This window comes from Perna viridis, chromosome 6, assembly GCF_037379345.1.
Source record: "Perna viridis isolate PV_CMFRI_1.1 ecotype Kerala chromosome 6, ASM3737934v1, whole genome shotgun sequence".
Classification (NCBI taxonomy): domain Eukaryota; kingdom Metazoa; phylum Mollusca; class Bivalvia; order Mytilida; family Mytilidae; genus Perna; species Perna viridis.
Genome location: NC_142450.1, coordinates 28,318,394 through 28,335,677, shown reverse-complemented (window position 1 = coordinate 28,335,677; position 17,284 = coordinate 28,318,394). Strand labels below are relative to the sequence as shown.

At 34.9% G+C, this 17,284-nt stretch overlaps 1 long non-coding RNA gene and 1 pseudogene across 2 annotated transcripts in view; both read left to right on the top strand.

The window, feature by feature from the left end:
- Positions 1-8,547, top strand: part of LOC148614364 (sacsin-like) — a 34,844-nt pseudogene extending 26,297 nt beyond the window's left edge. The window contains exons 6-7 of the transcript XR_015923649.1: positions 84-5,683; positions 6,071-8,547. The product of XR_015923649.1 is annotated as a sacsin-like (transcript). The remainder of the gene's footprint in view (positions 1-83; positions 5,684-6,070) is intronic.
- Positions 8,548-14,867: 6,320 nt separating this feature from the next.
- On the top strand, positions 14,868-17,194 carry LOC148614363 (uncharacterized). The gene is made up of 3 exons (XR_015923648.1): positions 14,868-14,991; positions 16,265-16,339; positions 17,069-17,194. It is a non-coding gene; the product is annotated as an uncharacterized LOC148614363 (long non-coding RNA).
- Positions 17,195-17,284: the final 90 nt, after the last annotated feature.

The following is a 17,284-nucleotide window of genomic DNA, read 5'->3' as shown; positions in this document are numbered from 1 at the left end:
CCCACACTCGTTCCGATATAGCTTTGTGCAAAATTCACTTACATCCTTAATAAATCTAATAAGTTAAATCTAATATTTTACAGACCAGTTTCAATTGACCTATCTGCAAGATAAGGATATCCCTAGATTACTGGAGGATGTTTTCAAACTGCACTTGACAACGGAAGAGCCATTCCAAAAATACGTTCCAAAATGTTCAACCACACCTCTGACAATAGAATGGTTGAAATCATTGTGGAATTTAATCAAGAAGATGAATGCAAATGGAGAATACAAATTATTTGAACACCTTCCACTTCTTCCTCAATATGATCAGAGAAACACAGGGATTGACTTTTTGTACGTTTTAAAGGGTGAATATGTCCTATCTAGCTGTGAAAAATTTCATTTCCAAAAACTGCCAGAGAATGTATTACATATTCTACTCAACCATGGCGCAACAGTTGTGGATTGCAATGAGATTATTCTCAGCAGCAATATCATTGGTAAATATGTAAAACTTCCATCATTTGAATGCATCATGGAGTTATGTAAAAGTAACCCGGAAATGCGTAACAAAATCCAAAGATGTGTTGGCCTTGGGAGAAATTTACGGCTCACAGAGGGTACGTCAGCTACGTCTTTTGGGCAGCGTGAGGAACTTGTTACTCGATTGAAAGGAATTCTAGCCAGCTATCCCCAAGATGATTCTGTGCTCAAAGAAATGATTCAGAATGCAGACGACGCCGGGGCAACTGAAATTCACTTTTTACTAGACATGCGCACGCACAAAACAAAGAGAACGTTCGATGAACGATGGAATCAGCTTCATGGACCTGCTTTGTGTGTTTACAACGATGGAATTTTCACTGACTCAGATCTTGATGGTTTAAAACATCTTGGCACAGGTAGCAAGATAGATGATCGAAGCAAAACAGGACAGTTCGGCATCGGTTTTAACTCTGTCTACCATCTTACTGATGCACCTTGCATATTAGCTCTTGGGCCACACGCTGCGAGAGGTGGTGTCTTTTGCGTCTTTGATCCCCATTGCCGATATGCTCCACTTTCACACTACGGCGATCCAGGAATGGTTATGGAAAGCAATGAATTACATGCTAACTATCCAGACGTTTTTGAAATTTTTCTGTCAACGGGTGAGTTAAAACAGCGACATGGAACATGGTTCCGTATTCCACTGAGACGATTACAACACGAAACGTCTCAAATATCAAACAAAACATATGAGGCTGAAGATGTACTCGAGATACTAAATACACTAAAAGAGAACGTACAAGAAAATTTGATATTCCTCTTGACTTTAAAGAAGATAACGGTTTCATACGTCGATATCTATAATAATCATAAAATCATTTGCGAGACTAAAGCTGTCTGTGATCAAAAGAACAAAAAGATTCAGAATGATTTGAAGACACATCTGCGAGATTTGAATGAAAAGATGAAAGGAATACCGATTTCCATTCTGGAAAAAAACATTTCAGAATATATGTATTCCTTTTCCATCACAGTTAACGGAGGACTAAATTCAAAATGGTTAGTCATTCAAAACATAGGCATGTATGAACCTACGAAAATAGATGATAATATTAGAAACGCCTATGAAAGTCAAGAAATAAAATTTCTACCAAAAGGTGGCGTAGCCTTTCCAATGGATTCAAATCTAGAATCTGCAAAAGCTTTTTGTCTATTACCATTACCAGTGGTGACCGGATTAGCATGCCATACTGATGGACAATTTGCTGTTGATGTATCTCGAAATACATTATGGGGATCCGACCAAGGCCATGCATCATATGACGTTCGCAGGCAGTGGAACATTGAACTTCTTAAAAGAAATATTGCGCCTGCTTATGCATCTGGGATTTTCGAACTGAGGAATAAAAATAATTACGACAAACAATTCCCTCTATTTCAACAAGCCAAAGGTTCATTTTGGGAGATTCTTTCTTTTCATGTATACTTTCAAATCAAAATTAAAGGTCTTCCTGTATATCGACTTTCCAGTCGAGGCGAACAGGGACAAATTTCCTGGGTATCTGCACACAACAATCATCTGCTAGTTGATGACCTTAGTGAACAAAAACACACTAAAGAACTTGTTGATGACCTTAGTGAACAAGAATACACTAAAGATCTTGTAGCAAATGATCTGCATAGAGTTTTTAGTAAACTTGGTATGAATTTAATAGGTCTTCCCTCTGACATTCAAGAAAGCATTTATAAAGCCTGTGAAATGATTAATGATACACACGGAGCAAAATTACAAAATTGCCTTTGTCTAAAAAGTATATCCCCAAGCTCTGTTATTGAATACCTCTCGTCAAAAGATATTTCATGGGTGGAGAGAATGTTTGACAACACGATAAAGGACATTAAGCTTTGTTTGAAATATTGTCTGAAGGAAGAAGATGTTAATGCAATTATTGGCTTACCATTGCTCTTAAAAAATGACGACCATCTTTCGCGTTTTCAAAAAGAAAATACTTTGATTTTGACGCAGTTTTTAGATTTGTTACCGATTTCTGCAGATCGATTTGTCCATTCAGATCTCATAGAACTGTCAAGCTTTAAGATGTTATCCTTCCAAAAACTTACAGGAAGCGAGTTCGAGAAAATGCTGAAGAACTTCATTAGTGAATCAGAATACAAGAAACAACAGCCTATTCAAATGAGAGAGGAGGGCACGCCTTTGTCATTAGACTGGCTACACCGTTTCTGGAAGTTTATAGATGAAAGGTGCAATGCTCACGAACAACTTGGTGACTGGAATCTTCTCCCGATTACATTCATTGAGACAAATTACCTTTTACCAATTAACCTGGCCTCGCGATGCATAGACTATGACAGTTTTTCAAAAGGTGTTCATCAGGGCGTCATTGGCATTATGAAAAAAATCGGTCTACCTTCACCGGCTGTGAAGTCAGTAAAGCTCTCAGAATTACTTGTTAAGTACGAGAAAGTCATTGATGTAGTAGACGCTATACATTTTTGGAAAGAACGGTTGTTTGAAAATATACTCTCACTGACCGAAGTAGAACTTGTTCAGTTTTGTGAATATTTAATAACGGAAAAAAGTTTCAGAGATGAAGTGATTACAAAATTGAAAGACATTCCACTTTTTGTTACTGTAAATGGAAATTTTATTAGTTTGTCACATAGTCAATACTTTGCTGTACGAGACGTCAAAACTTCGCTCACGAATAGTCTACAACGATTGTTTGATAGATTAAATTTAAAAGTTCTAAAGTACTTCCCTTGTATAGATTACATGTATCAGATTATTAGCTGTAAGATAATAAGTATGGTAAATTTATATGCTAGGTATGTCCTTCCACATTTTAAATATGTAGAAAAAGGATATCACTTTGAACATATGGATTACATCAGAGAAACTGGAATGATATGCCGGTACTACGATATTTGTATCGCTATGCAAGAAGTATCATTTTTACCACTTCGGGGTATTCTGAGAAAAGCAAATGAATTTTATAGCCCCGATCATGATCTGTTTAGTGAATTCTCTAACGATATAGACTTTCCTCCAGCACCCTATGTTGGAAAAGAATGGAAAGGCTTTCTTATTCGTGCTGGATTGAAAAATGATGTTACCGAACGCATTATTCTTGACTTAGCGACGATCATTGCAAAAAGGTATGTTGGCGGAGAAACAAGTCGGAAGTGTGAAGTACTTCTTAAACACCTAGAAAAATTCATACGAAGCAAAGACGACATATGTTGTCAATTCAAAACAAAACTTTCATCAATTAGATTTATTCCGGTCGATCAGTTAGATAGATATCTTACAGATATATGTGCATCGACAATGGAAAATGTCGGTATGTCATCTTTAGATGAATCATATTGCTATGATAAGAGGCATTTAGTTTGGACAGTTGCAACTGTGCTTCCACAATATATACCTGTTTCTATTATCAAGACACTAGAAATCAAAATTCCACATTTCAACACTGTAAAAGCGCATATCAGAAATGTATGCTCAGCCATGCAAGGGTCATTCAATGCAAATGACAAATCTATACAGAAAATCATGGAAGACATATACAAATATCTTCAACGTCACAAAATACAAATGAATGAATTGATCGGAATACCAATAATCCACATTCCTTTACATGCTATATTTGTTTACCCACATCAAATAGTTAGAAATCTTATTGACAAAGATGAAATTATCCCGTACATGATGAAAGCACCAGACGTATACGGAACTTTCTTTGAGATCTTTGGTCTGATGGGTATGCAAAACAACCCGACGACATCTACTTACTGCAAGGTACTGGATCAGCTCCACAAAGACTGTTCTTGCTCTCCGCTCTCTCCACCAGAATTAAAACTTACACAGAAGGCGCTTTATGGTTTCATGAAAACATTGAAAGGTGCAGAGCAATCAATTCAAGACCTAGATGTGAAGAAATTGTATCTTCTATCCGAGACAGGAGAGCTAATGCCATCTGATACACTTTATTTTCACTGTCTTTCGATCACTCGTGATAGGTTATTAGACGACCGCCATATCAATTTCTTGGTAGATTTAGAATGCATCGGCATTAATGTTTCACAACTGCCTGACTTGTTTGCAAGTCTTCCGGAGAGATATAGACCAAAGTCTATTCAATCCGAAGTTAAGGAGACAATTGATCATTTGACTGTTACCGAAAGTGAAACAGTAGCAAGACTCAGAGAACTTCTAACGAGTTACAAGTTCACAGATGTATTACTACGCATATGCAAATATGATCAAAATAACCTCAAAAGAGAATTTACACTTAAGGACATGAGACGTATTGCTGCGAAACTACGCAGATTAAGAGTCTGTGGTGTATCTGATCTAAAAACTGTACTTCAGCGAGATGGACAAACAATAAAATCAACACGTTCTAACAAAACCTGCTTTTTCTCAGAAGACGATGAAGTATTGTATGTTAACAACCACAACGTAGATATTGACAGATGGCTTCGAGACTTCTCTGTTGACTTAGAAAGATGTTTACAAACTATTGCATTTAGAAAGTACAAATTATTCACACTGTTGGGGATATTGCAGACTTTCAATGCACATTACGACTACATTGAGGCAAAACTTACTGAAATTGGAATACCATCTCTAGAAAAAGGATTTGCGAATAAGATATGGTATCCCTCTGCAGGTTCTCTTGTTCCTATTAGTAAAAAATCTAGTTTGCAAAAACCATATCACCCCATCAGCGTTGGACAATATGCTGTTTTTCTGGTTAACCATTTAGAAGAAGCTGATATAAACCTAGACGTTATTCTGACTCAAGATGTCATTCTGGTGTATGTAATCATAACTGAACTTATTCAGGACATTAATGGTGAATTAATATCTTACAAAGTAAATATTGGAAAAGATAAAGACATCCAGGTCCAAAAATGTCTTCTTCTAGTTATTAAACCGAGACCAGTTGAAGTTTGTGATTCCGATGAAGAAGATACGCCTGTAGAATTTAAGCCATTTGAAAAGAACACAACCAGCGATGTTAATGATATTTGTTTTTCTCGAGATCCCAACCCACAGCCGAAACACGGTCGTGTGCTCCTCAAACAGGCAAAGTTTGATCTACAATCGGGTCACATTCTAATGGAGGCTCTGCGCATAAACCCAACGAAATGTTACAACTGGGTTTGTCTTCAGTGTCAACAGGTATGTCATTCAAAAGTTTATCTATTTTGACGACAGATAAATATATTTATATTATATTTATTTTTGTTTTTAATTTAAATTTCGAAACGAATTTCAAAAGTATCCTCTTTGGAAGAGTTCTTTCAAAACCACGTGCTCAGGAAAAATATACCAAACTTCTTAGGGTTTAAACATAAGCATTAATAACAATTCCGACACGAAACCGTCTTGTGCGATGAAGAAATCTAACATTCAACGTTGTAAGCTTTTTATAAAAACATTTATTTTTCCTCATTTAACATACGTTATGTGAACAAAATGTCGATTTTAAAGTTATTATAAATGGAAGCCGGTACGTTAATTGACATTTGTTCTTTTTCTCACTGACTGTGATGTTCTATTTTTCAGGCAGCCGAAAAAGCCATTAAAGGGGCTCTCTGTGCCGTTGATGAATACTCTGTCCTAAGAGAACATAACTTACTTGCCAATGTACCAGACAAAGATGACACTCTCCGATCATTAGCTTCAGAGTTGCAAGACGTAGTCATACATATCAATTCACTCCGTTATCCAGATGTGTATTCTGAAGAACTTCCGGCAGACAAATATTCAAGAAAGGAAGCTGAGCAATCTATAGTTTGGGCTGATGAGATAGTTCGCCATGTTGCCGAGAAGTATTTTGAACATGACACTAAATGAAAAACTTTTGAATGGTTCATATATATATATATATTACAGATACCAGCAAAGGCGGATACAGAAATTGATTAACGGGAAGGCGCGCTGACTTACCAAAGAACTAGCAAGCACCGTCATGCTTTAGTGAATATTTCAAACAACTTTTGAGGGTGCGCGCTTGGCGCTCTGGGTCTGAATCCGCCTTTGACTAGTATCAAAAAGTAGATTGAAAGCATGCCTTCCTTTAAATGCGTTGTTCTGATGTATGTATATTTTCATTGATTTTGTTTTTCCCAGTTGTTTAGTCGTTTGAAGTTTCACTAAATACATAGTTTTACCTCTGATTTGGAGGGTATTTTTACATTGTCGTGCTTTAGGTTCAGTCTTGCTATAAGGCTCTTTTATCATAAGGATTTGGGCAACAATGTCAGCAAAACGTTTTTCTGTGTGACTTTGTACATCAGTATATTGAATGTGCAATATAAGTACATTTGTAAGTTGTTTTAAACATGTGATTTTTTTTTAGATATACATTTCTACCTTCTAATATCATATTTTACTTTAAATCAATGCAATTTAGTTAGGTAGCCCATGAATGTAATATTTCACATTTTGTCATCCCGAAATTATATTAGATTCGTCGTAGATACACTAAATTTGTCTACAAGGTGTCTTACTGGACCCAGTTAACGTGATTAACTACATAATGGTTTTTGTTAGATTTTCTCAAAGAGATAAATCCTAAGAAATTTGCTACATACGATTACAATTGTAATTGATCATAATAATCAGCCTAATCAACATGCACTTGTTTCAGTAAAACATTTTTACCACATATCACTTTTCAGTAAAACATGCTTACCACATATCTTATTTTCTTGAGGAACAAGTGCCCATGGTCTTCTAAGTAAATAATGCATGTAATGTAGAATAAAAAAAAACAGTTTTCTTTTTATCGATTAATCCGCCCCAAACTAAAGGTTTCTGTATTTTATGCAAATTAAACAATAACGTTACCATGTATTATAGCATTTCAATGGTATAAATGTCCCACTTACACCCTGCACTGTTCACATATTCCTTTCCCTAACCTCCGTAGAAAATTGTCCATTGCATTTCCATTATCCATAATCATGTTTTAACTTCTTTTATTAAAACTTAAAGTTCATATCTAAAAATTCAAATTACTGTTTGCAACTAGTTAAATATAATTTTCAGACAAAATGTTCTTTTTAAACCGAAAATCTTATTATTGCCATTTAAAATTTCCATCTCCTTTCCACATCCCCTATTCCCCACCCCCTATTCATTTCTACAATATAATGGAAAACTTTTCTCATTCAAGGGCTGTATACATGGAAATGTGCTTGAAGCCATTCTCAAGGACTCAATCTATGATATATTCTAAACATCAGATATAACATGTTCAGTCTTCTTAAGGACCACTTTCTCTCCTTGTAGTTTCATAGGCAGTTAATTATGTGGTGTAAGATTTGTGATTTTATTTCACAGGCATATGTCTGAAACAAATAACATCCATATTCTATTTTCTTCATAAATTAGTAGAGAACTTTGTAGATAGGTGTCAGTATTTTTTACTCACCATATTTATGATTGTATTTAATGAGCAACCAAGGTAATTATACATTTTCGTCTTCATATCTACTATATAAGAGGGAGTCCATGCAAAAACCAGGTAGTTAGTTGCACATGACAAGTTCTGTTTAAAAAAAAATCATCCATTTGACAGATCTCAGATGATCCTTTCTCAACTGCAACAATTAAAGAGAAATAAATTGAAATTCATTGAAAAGAGGAGATAACTTTGTAATTTAAGCAAAATTTGTTTTACTTCGATGAAAAAAATTAAAATAATTTTCTGAGACATCCCTGGTCGATTTAAAACACACTTTTTTCTATTTGACATACATATGATATATACATAACATTGGAAAAAAAATCAGTTGGATAAAATTTACCCTGTGCCACCCATAGCATAATTGCATAAAAAGAAATTTAAAGGCGTCGTGTTATTTTAGTATTATTTGTTTTGTATTTCTATTAATTCTGTATTTTTTTTATTCTTTACTCAGTTAATTATTTTTTCCTATTTATGCCAAAAATATAAATGTAATATCATGATTGATTATTTTCACATTTCACGAACAATTTATATCCTCAGTGAAATAAATGTTTTGAATATTTTGTTTTTCTGTTTTACCGTGTTTTGTGTGCAGTTTTCATTCCGACAAATTGCCTTAATTTCAAATACACGTGATCTAACAATACATGTCAAAACTCAATATATCTAACAAGACATGCATAACTCCATATATCTAACAATATATGTCAAAACTACATGATTGATTGATTGATTGATTTGCTTTATTTCCTCCAAAAGATGAAGATTCATAAAACAAGAAAAAAAATCAAAAATATAATACAAAAATCACTTGACAAAATAGAAAACTACACACACATAATTATTTATATACACAAACTGATGCAATACCTTTTATACCATGTAAATAATACTGTATTAAAAAAAGAGTAGATAATACACAAATTTAGGTAGCATATATTGAGTGATACACTTACATGTAATCGAATGTTAAATACTAGTATTGAATTTTAACTCAAAAATAACTTTCCTGAAGTTAGTGTACAATTTATTTATGTGACCTGCAACGCATAGCATTAGCTGGTACCATATGTCAGAGTCTAGTTCATTAGTAAATTCGGTAATGCCATCAAGGAATGTTATAAGAATGTCATCATCCTCTTGGTTAAATAATTTAACTGAATCGTGTACTGGAAGTAAGTCTACAATGCCGTAAAACATTGAGTTTCTATCATTCATAAGCGATTCACAATGAAGTATGGAATGTTTGACTATGTCGTCAGTAAATCCGTCACAAAGAGAGCATTGTCCACTAATAATAGCTAGCGACCCTAGATAAGTTAATACCACAAGCTCATTGCGTTTGCAATGGTGCTTGGAACAAAGTCTAATCAATCTGTGTTCTGTTAAAGAATGGTGGATTTTGAAATATCCCCAAAGGTCAGGTCGTTGTTGTACCAATAATTTCCATTTGTTTTCTTCATAAATAGTTATTGTTTGACTTATGACTTTTGACCATAGTCTCTTGTCCGGAATGAAAGTTTCTTCAATGAAGTGGTCAAGGAATGATGACATATCATATTTCAATAAAGTTCGAACGAGATCGTAAGTCAAAGATGATTTGTCCGGTTTGCCAGAAATTACATTTGCAAGCCTTAGGTTAAATAACTGTTTATGAGTTGTCGTTACCGACGCTCTACACAACCGACCAAAGAATAACATTTTAAACTTGTCTATCAACCCCCTCTATAGACCACAGTCCTAAATTACTTAAGAAGAAGCACTTGGTGAACGTTTGTCAAAACACAATATAAAACGAGAAAAGCATCTTTGAGTCTGTTCCAACATAGATGTTTCAGTTTTGTTCAAATGACCCCAAAGTTCACACCCGTAAAGAGCTGTAGGTAGAAATGCATGTTTCCATACAACGGTATTTGCCACCGGTGACATGCCATTCGAGTTTACGCCTACGGTGTGTAGTGAGTGCAAGTTACGTTTCAGTTTTTTACACGCATTATCAGTTCTATCAAACGTTCGGGCATGACAGTCTATGAGAGTTCCAACATATGTAACTTTGTCTATCCTGTTAATAGTTTGACCACCAAATTGAAAATCTAAATTACTTTTCTGTAAATGTCTCTTAGAAGTAAACAGTAACACCTTACTTTTCAAAGCATTGTATTTCAAACGCCGTTTTTTCGCATACTTGTGGACAATGTAAAGCGAGTTTTGCAGTCCCTTTGTAGAAGAGCTTAATAATGTTGTGTCATCAGCTAACATTATACAAGGAATGTGTAAGTTTTTTTATAAGTGACCCATTTTTCGATTCTACATGAAGTTTAATTAATCCATCGATAATAACTAAAAGAGCCAGGGAGACATAACACGACCCTGTCCAACTCCCTGACAGATTTTGAATGATTTACTAGATATTGACTTGTATTGAACATTAGCACTTGAAGATTTGTACCATACATATATTAATCTCCACAATTTTCCAGATATTCCTAACTTCTAAAGTTTGTACAACAGGCCATCTTGCCAAATTCGGTCGAACGCTTTTTCGTTGTCTAAGAATGCAGAATATACTACAGAAAGAGTAATCAAGGGAACCAAGGTTATAGCGGTAAACAAAAGAATGTAATACAGGGACAAAGACCAGACATGGAAAACAGACATACACAACAAAGTAACTAAAATCATACATACAAAGTAACAAAGTAACAAAAGCTAATGAGCAACTCGGACTCCACTAAAAACTGGGAACATGGACCAAGTGCACCGCTAGGGTAAGCGTCCTCTGCTTTTGTAGAAACACCCGCCGAGTTGCTCATAAAAAGTCAAGTCCGGGGTAGACAAACGAGGAAAGGAAAACTATGACCCGTTGAATAAATCAGTTTTCATGGTGCAGATGGATACACCATAACGATCCACGAGTTCATGATGACGACCATAAAACTTCTGAAGTGATGACTTCAATCTTGTAGCAACATAACCCTGTTCCAGAAGCCTATTTGTTAGAGTTCTGGTGCAATACAAAAAGTCTGCGAAGATTCGGCAAGCTCTGGCATAACGTATGAGTTGTGATATAAACACTCCATACGCAGGTGCTGAAGGGATGTTGTCACATATGAAAGGAAAGTTGACAATTCTGAATGAAAAGTCATCACGTTTGTCGTAAAGTTTGGTCAATAGTTTTCCTTTACCATCGATTTCTAAGTGTAGGTCAAGATATGAGGCTGACTTCACAGTGTCTGTAGTATCCTTTATCTCAAATTCTTTTGGTTAGATGCGATGTATCAAATCTCCGCAATTAGGATTGTTTACAGAGTTTCGTTCCGTGTAGAAAGTTACAAATTCTTTCAACGTGTAAATTGCTGGTATAGAACCATGGTCCTTAACAAATCCAAATTGAAGAGGGTGCGGCATTGTAATGAAGTCATAATCATGTTATACAGTTTACATAAGTGTTCTAATACTCGTTTTCCGCAATAAATTACAAACGTTGTCTGGACCAGGGGCTTTCCCACACTTCGAAGTTTTTAACTGCACTTTAATTTCATCAACAGTAATTGACTTTCCTATCTCGTATATGCGTTCAGTCTTCATAGTAAAATACGACTGCACATTACTAGTTACTTCATTAAAGAAAGGTTTGTCGAAATCGTTATCATTTTCCTTTTGTTCTGAGTATAAATCCCGAAAAACATCATAAGTCACTCATAGAAATTTCGTCACAGGCTACTTTTCCATCATAGGATAGTTGACTGATTGACGACTTCGGTTTCTTAAACTGACGAACACGTTTGTAGAATTGTTCGATATCTAATTCGGCAGTATTATGTATTTCCTCGATCTTTTCTTCTCGCCTCAATTTTTCGGCTAAACGTTTACGATTTCAGAATTCCTTTTTTCTTATCTTTGTAATTAAAATAGCTTAGAGTAGTGGGTGATCGCGGTCTATCTTCGGCTATCCATGTCCACCGTGTCTGTCTTTGTCTAAAATGATAATCGTTTAATTGACATTTTTTTCCAGTACGGTTTTAAAGAACTTCGGTATTGACCTGTCGGGATACACATACTTGCAGCTTTATGTCAGGAATTAGTAAACACTGTTGTACAAATTTCAACGTCATTTGTATCAACATCTACAGTTTCAGTAGATAAATTAAGTAACTTAAAAATTTCAGACTGGTAAAGTTTCCTTTCAAAATCATCAGACTTCGATCATTTCAAAGCATGTCTATAGGATTTATACATTTCCGCTGATGTACCAAGCAGGTCTATATTGACATGTACATTAACTGGAAAGTGATCTGATACAGAATAAGGACAATTAGAACATACTTTGTTTAAAACAATATCATTTGCAATATTATCTGGAATACAAATATAATCCAACAATGTTCTAGTAATAAAATCCTTAGATCAATATGTGTATAAAGGACCTACCCTACTTTGACAAAAAGGGGCCGGGCACAAATCTCGATCTCTTAAAAAGTCAGTGAAGTTAGAGACTTTGTTGATTGTCTGTGCTTTAGTAATATCAACATTAAAATCACCTCCCACTATTACTACATTGTCATCATTATATATATCATAAATTCTACACAAGTCATCTAAATATTTCAGGTATGTTTCTTTATCATGATTTGTTGATGGAAGCAATACACATAAAACACCAATACTCATATAATGTTTTGAACTTAGTTTGACTCCACATATTCGATCGTTCATTGTATCTATTTTATGTATTTTAAAACCAAGTGATTTTCTAATAAGCAATGCTGTACCTCCAACTATTGCTATTGATACCAATACTATACACACAATCAAACCTATTATCAAACTTCTCTAAAAATGAGATATTTGATGCATTTAATCAGTGTTCAGTCAACATACAGATGTCGCTGTTATCTAAATACAGTTTGAAAATATGGCGCACCATACATCGCGCCTCTCATATTCCATGCACACAAACGTAACATAAGTGAAAAATTAAACAATAAAGCTATACGTATAAACAAAAATACCAGTACAGTGGTAATTGTGGAAGTGATCTTTATCTGTATTCTCCCCATTGTGATTCTTTTTGTGTTTTGTTGTAAGGTACATAGTCTCTATAATATACACCTTTCGGCCAGAATGACTCGTTCTCTATTTTACTATAAAAATCATCCTCATTTATATTCTCGCGTATAATGTAAGTTGCACTTTGACTACTTTAACGCGTTTTCAGTAACCTTGTATAAATGTCACGTGAGCTCCTCTCTTTTCTGCGTAATCGCAATGCTCTTTCAACTGCCGCATAAGACTTGTCTGCTCGCACATTATACAACACAATGCGCTTCGTTCGTCTTCTAACAACACCACAGAAAGCTTCTGTATCATCAATAATTCTTTGTCCGATTCTTCGTTCGTTCGCACTGGGTGTATTCAAAACATTGTCATAATCGTTCGCACGGTGGTCACTTGTTGCTTTATCGTAATCGACAAGTTCGTTTCTCTGAGTGCCAATGCTCGTATCGAAGTACTTTTCCTTTTGTGTTGGTGTATTGACGCGTTATTACATTACCACGGGAATAGATTGTGGTATTTGCTCCAATACTTTTTGACTATAAGAGGATTTAGATTCTTCGCATTTCGCTGTTTAAACCTGTTGTCAATTGATTCAAGCTTGTTGCTTAGTCTATCTGATAACTTTCTCCGCACTTTGTCACAGTCTTGTATTTCGTCGCGATCTTTCACCTCTTGTGTTTTCAGTTTTACATCGGCCTGGAGATGAGAAATCCAATCCCGATACGTTGAAAGTTGATTTTGCAGATATAGAATCTCTGCATCTTTTTGTTGAAATGATTTCTTTAAGGTTTTGATTTCTCCTTCAAAGTTCTTCACAACTGAATCAATCTTTTCGGACAGCGGTTTCAGACCATCATTTATCATCTGTTTCACTTCCATTAGCATCGAAACTACAATCGTGTTATCGTGAGACGCTTCTACACTTCTGGCTTTCTTGGATAGTTTATTGTATATATCAGCGAGAATCGAATCGTTTTCTTCGGACACGGTAGTAGGTTTCCTACATGCACTTTTGGAGATACATTGTCGTAGTTCAGAACCGTTTTTCGCGCCCTCGATGTACTGAAACATGACGTAATTGTCATCTGCAATTTTTTCACCAAAAGCTTGACCATCCTTATTAGACCGTTCTATATATTTGACTTCAGATAAAGTTGAGTCAGTTTTCCGAATGATGTCAAAAAGCGATGACCGGATCGGTTTTAGGTCACTGAGATCAGTGTGACTTAATAAGTCAGATTTAAAGGATTTTCTGTCAGACTTTATTTATACATATCATTGTCATGAAATTGACTATCAGTAATAACAGGTTGGGAGTTCTGACTCAGATCATTGATTAAATCCGTTTCTTGTACCGTTTGATTAACTAGTATTTAAATCCTCTAGATCACTCCTATACTCGGCGTCACATAAATAACATACTGTTAAAATTTGAATAAAAATATTTTCTACGACTTTATTGACACCAACCTCGTTTAAATTGTCTTAAATGACTTGCTCATTCGTTTAGCCAAACAGCTTCTCAAAAACAAGTCGCTTATTAGCTTAAATCATGCGTAACAAATCCTTACGGGAAAATCCCATACTAATATTCGCCATGTTGGTTTTTACGGGACGATTTGTTTACAAACGAAGTTCGTAAGTTCCCGTCGAACTCCGGTGACAATCGTCTGCTTGATCAACTTCTCGGTATTGTACGTTGTTCGCGTAAAATAAATCCGAGATATCCGAAATAACGCCGAAGTGCATTCTGGGTTCTTCGGTTTTTGGACAAACCATTTAAACGTAAACATCTCCTAGCAACCCGATCACTGTAAACATGGCCGACTTTTTACAATGTAAATATTGGCACCTAGAATTAAAATCTGACCGGAATTTAACGATTCAATGTTTAGGGAGAAGCCGTTTGGCTAAACGAATGAGCAAGTCATTTAAGACAATTTAAACGACGGTAGGTGTCAATAAAGTCGTAGAAAATATTTTTATTCAAATTTTAACAGTATGTTATTTATGTGACGCCGAGTATAGTTCTATTCACAAGCATTCGATTTAGAAAACAGTCAGTATAAAGAAAATCGCATTTTCTGTAATATTACGATATAAAATTACATACGTATGCGTGTAACTTTGTTTTGAAGCACCATTCCAATTGTCAGACCATAATACTTGCTATAAAAAGTACAACGGTCAAAACACTTACGGAGCCTTTTTCAAAACAACCGCCATTCAAGGGCACATAACTTTTTTCCAAAACATGCCAAAACTCATTATATTTAGAAACTATTCCGAAACACCATATACATGTATGTAAAATATATATCAAACAACAGCAGGTACCAAAACTTCATATATTAAACAACACATACAAAATCTCCGTATAAATATATAAATAACAGTACATAACAAATCTCCGTATAAATATACAAATAACAGCACATAACAAAATTCGATTTATTTTACAAAACGTCAAAACTCCATAGGTCTAATAGCACATGTCAAAACATCATATAACGAGAAATATAAGGAACTCCACTTATCTTACCACACATGCCAAAATTCCATAGCATTTACCGAGATTATATATCTAACAACAATGCATGCCAAAACCCCGGATGATTTTTTTATGTTCTCAGTTTTAATACTTTTGGGGTTCTTCAAATCCTTCCGGCTTCGTTGTGACATATAGGTGTCAAGTAATAGTTCTGTTTTCCTTAAGTTGTATTTTAACCCATTTTGTTTTGCAGTGTTCAACTAATATGCTGTCATTTCGGGCAAAGATCTCCCTGCCCTTTCGGAAATATTTTGTATGATTTAATGGCGTCCTGGGATGAATTTCCTCCTTGAAAGCAACGTTTTATATCAGGTTTATTGTAGTTTTAAGCTGGTTTATATTCTGCTACTTGACCAGTTAATTAACACTGATATTAATATGTACATGTGTATATGATCCTGTTGGGGTAAATCGTAGATGCTTTATTTCGCTTCATGATATATTTATGTTCTCATTATTATTATGATATTTGTCAACAGGCACCGATACACTGCTATTGCACAGGGTGACCCACAAGGGTAAATGCTTTGAAGGCATTCTTTAGGGCCAGGATTTGGAATAATGCACCTCCTATAAGGGAAAGTAGTGTATGGTACTTTTCTTGTTTGTTATAACGGTAGTTGCTGTCTCATTTATAGTGTTGATATATAAAAGTAATTGTTTGTGTTCCCAGGAGGAGGAGGAGGAGGGCTATTATGTTGTATCGTGCTAAAAAGCTGTTGCAATTTAAGTTTCTGTGTGTAGTTTGGTAAGTCTCATAAAAACTAGAATTTAATTACCACAAACAGTGGCATGGGCTAGCTGTCAACTTGAGTTATGACATTTTAATATTTTTTTCTTCAAATAGTTCAAAATTTCCTTTTGCTCCTTAAACTGAAAAAAAAACACTGTAATTTGTAGATAGATATTCAGTGGAATATTAAGTCGGGAAGCTAATTAACAATACAACATAAGCTCTTAAAGAGCTTTTATTGCCGACAGTAAGTGAATGATACATACAGTGAATGCCTACATATAGTATAACAGAAAATAAAATGAAACATTGACATACAATTATAAATATGACGAAGACACATGCAGCTGGTATACTTACAAAAACAGTAGTAAACGAAGTAAAAATGCTAAGCAAGCGGGTAGCAACATAAGTAAAATAACAGCGTAACCTAAAGCAAATGATGCAAGACAAAGCAAACATAAAAAGCCAACAAATAACATGGGTTTAGGCGCGCTGTTAAAGTCATGGAATAACAGTTCAGTTTTACATGCAGCAGAGGAACATGTTTTTCCATCCCAGCTCGAAATTACGGATGAAAATTGATTAAAGTTTGAATGATCACTGTTTGAATTCCTCAGGCATAGAGTTCCAGAGGAATGGAGCAGTGCATCTAAATGATTTTCCCACACCTTGTTGTTTTTACATAAGGTATCTGTAATAAGTTACTCTAATCTGAAATTATATACATGATTTTATTTACAGATTAAATAAGGAAGTACATGTGGAGCTTTGTCATGTTATATTCTAAATGTTTTTAACGCCATTACTCTAATATGGCTTATATTAATGTAGGTATTTTTGCTTTATACCCCCTTCACATATAGGAATCTTTCTTACGAATCCTTACGAATAATCAATTCGTAGTCATTTGAAAGCATTCGTATTAATTTAACACGTTCGGTCGGTGTCAATTAATAA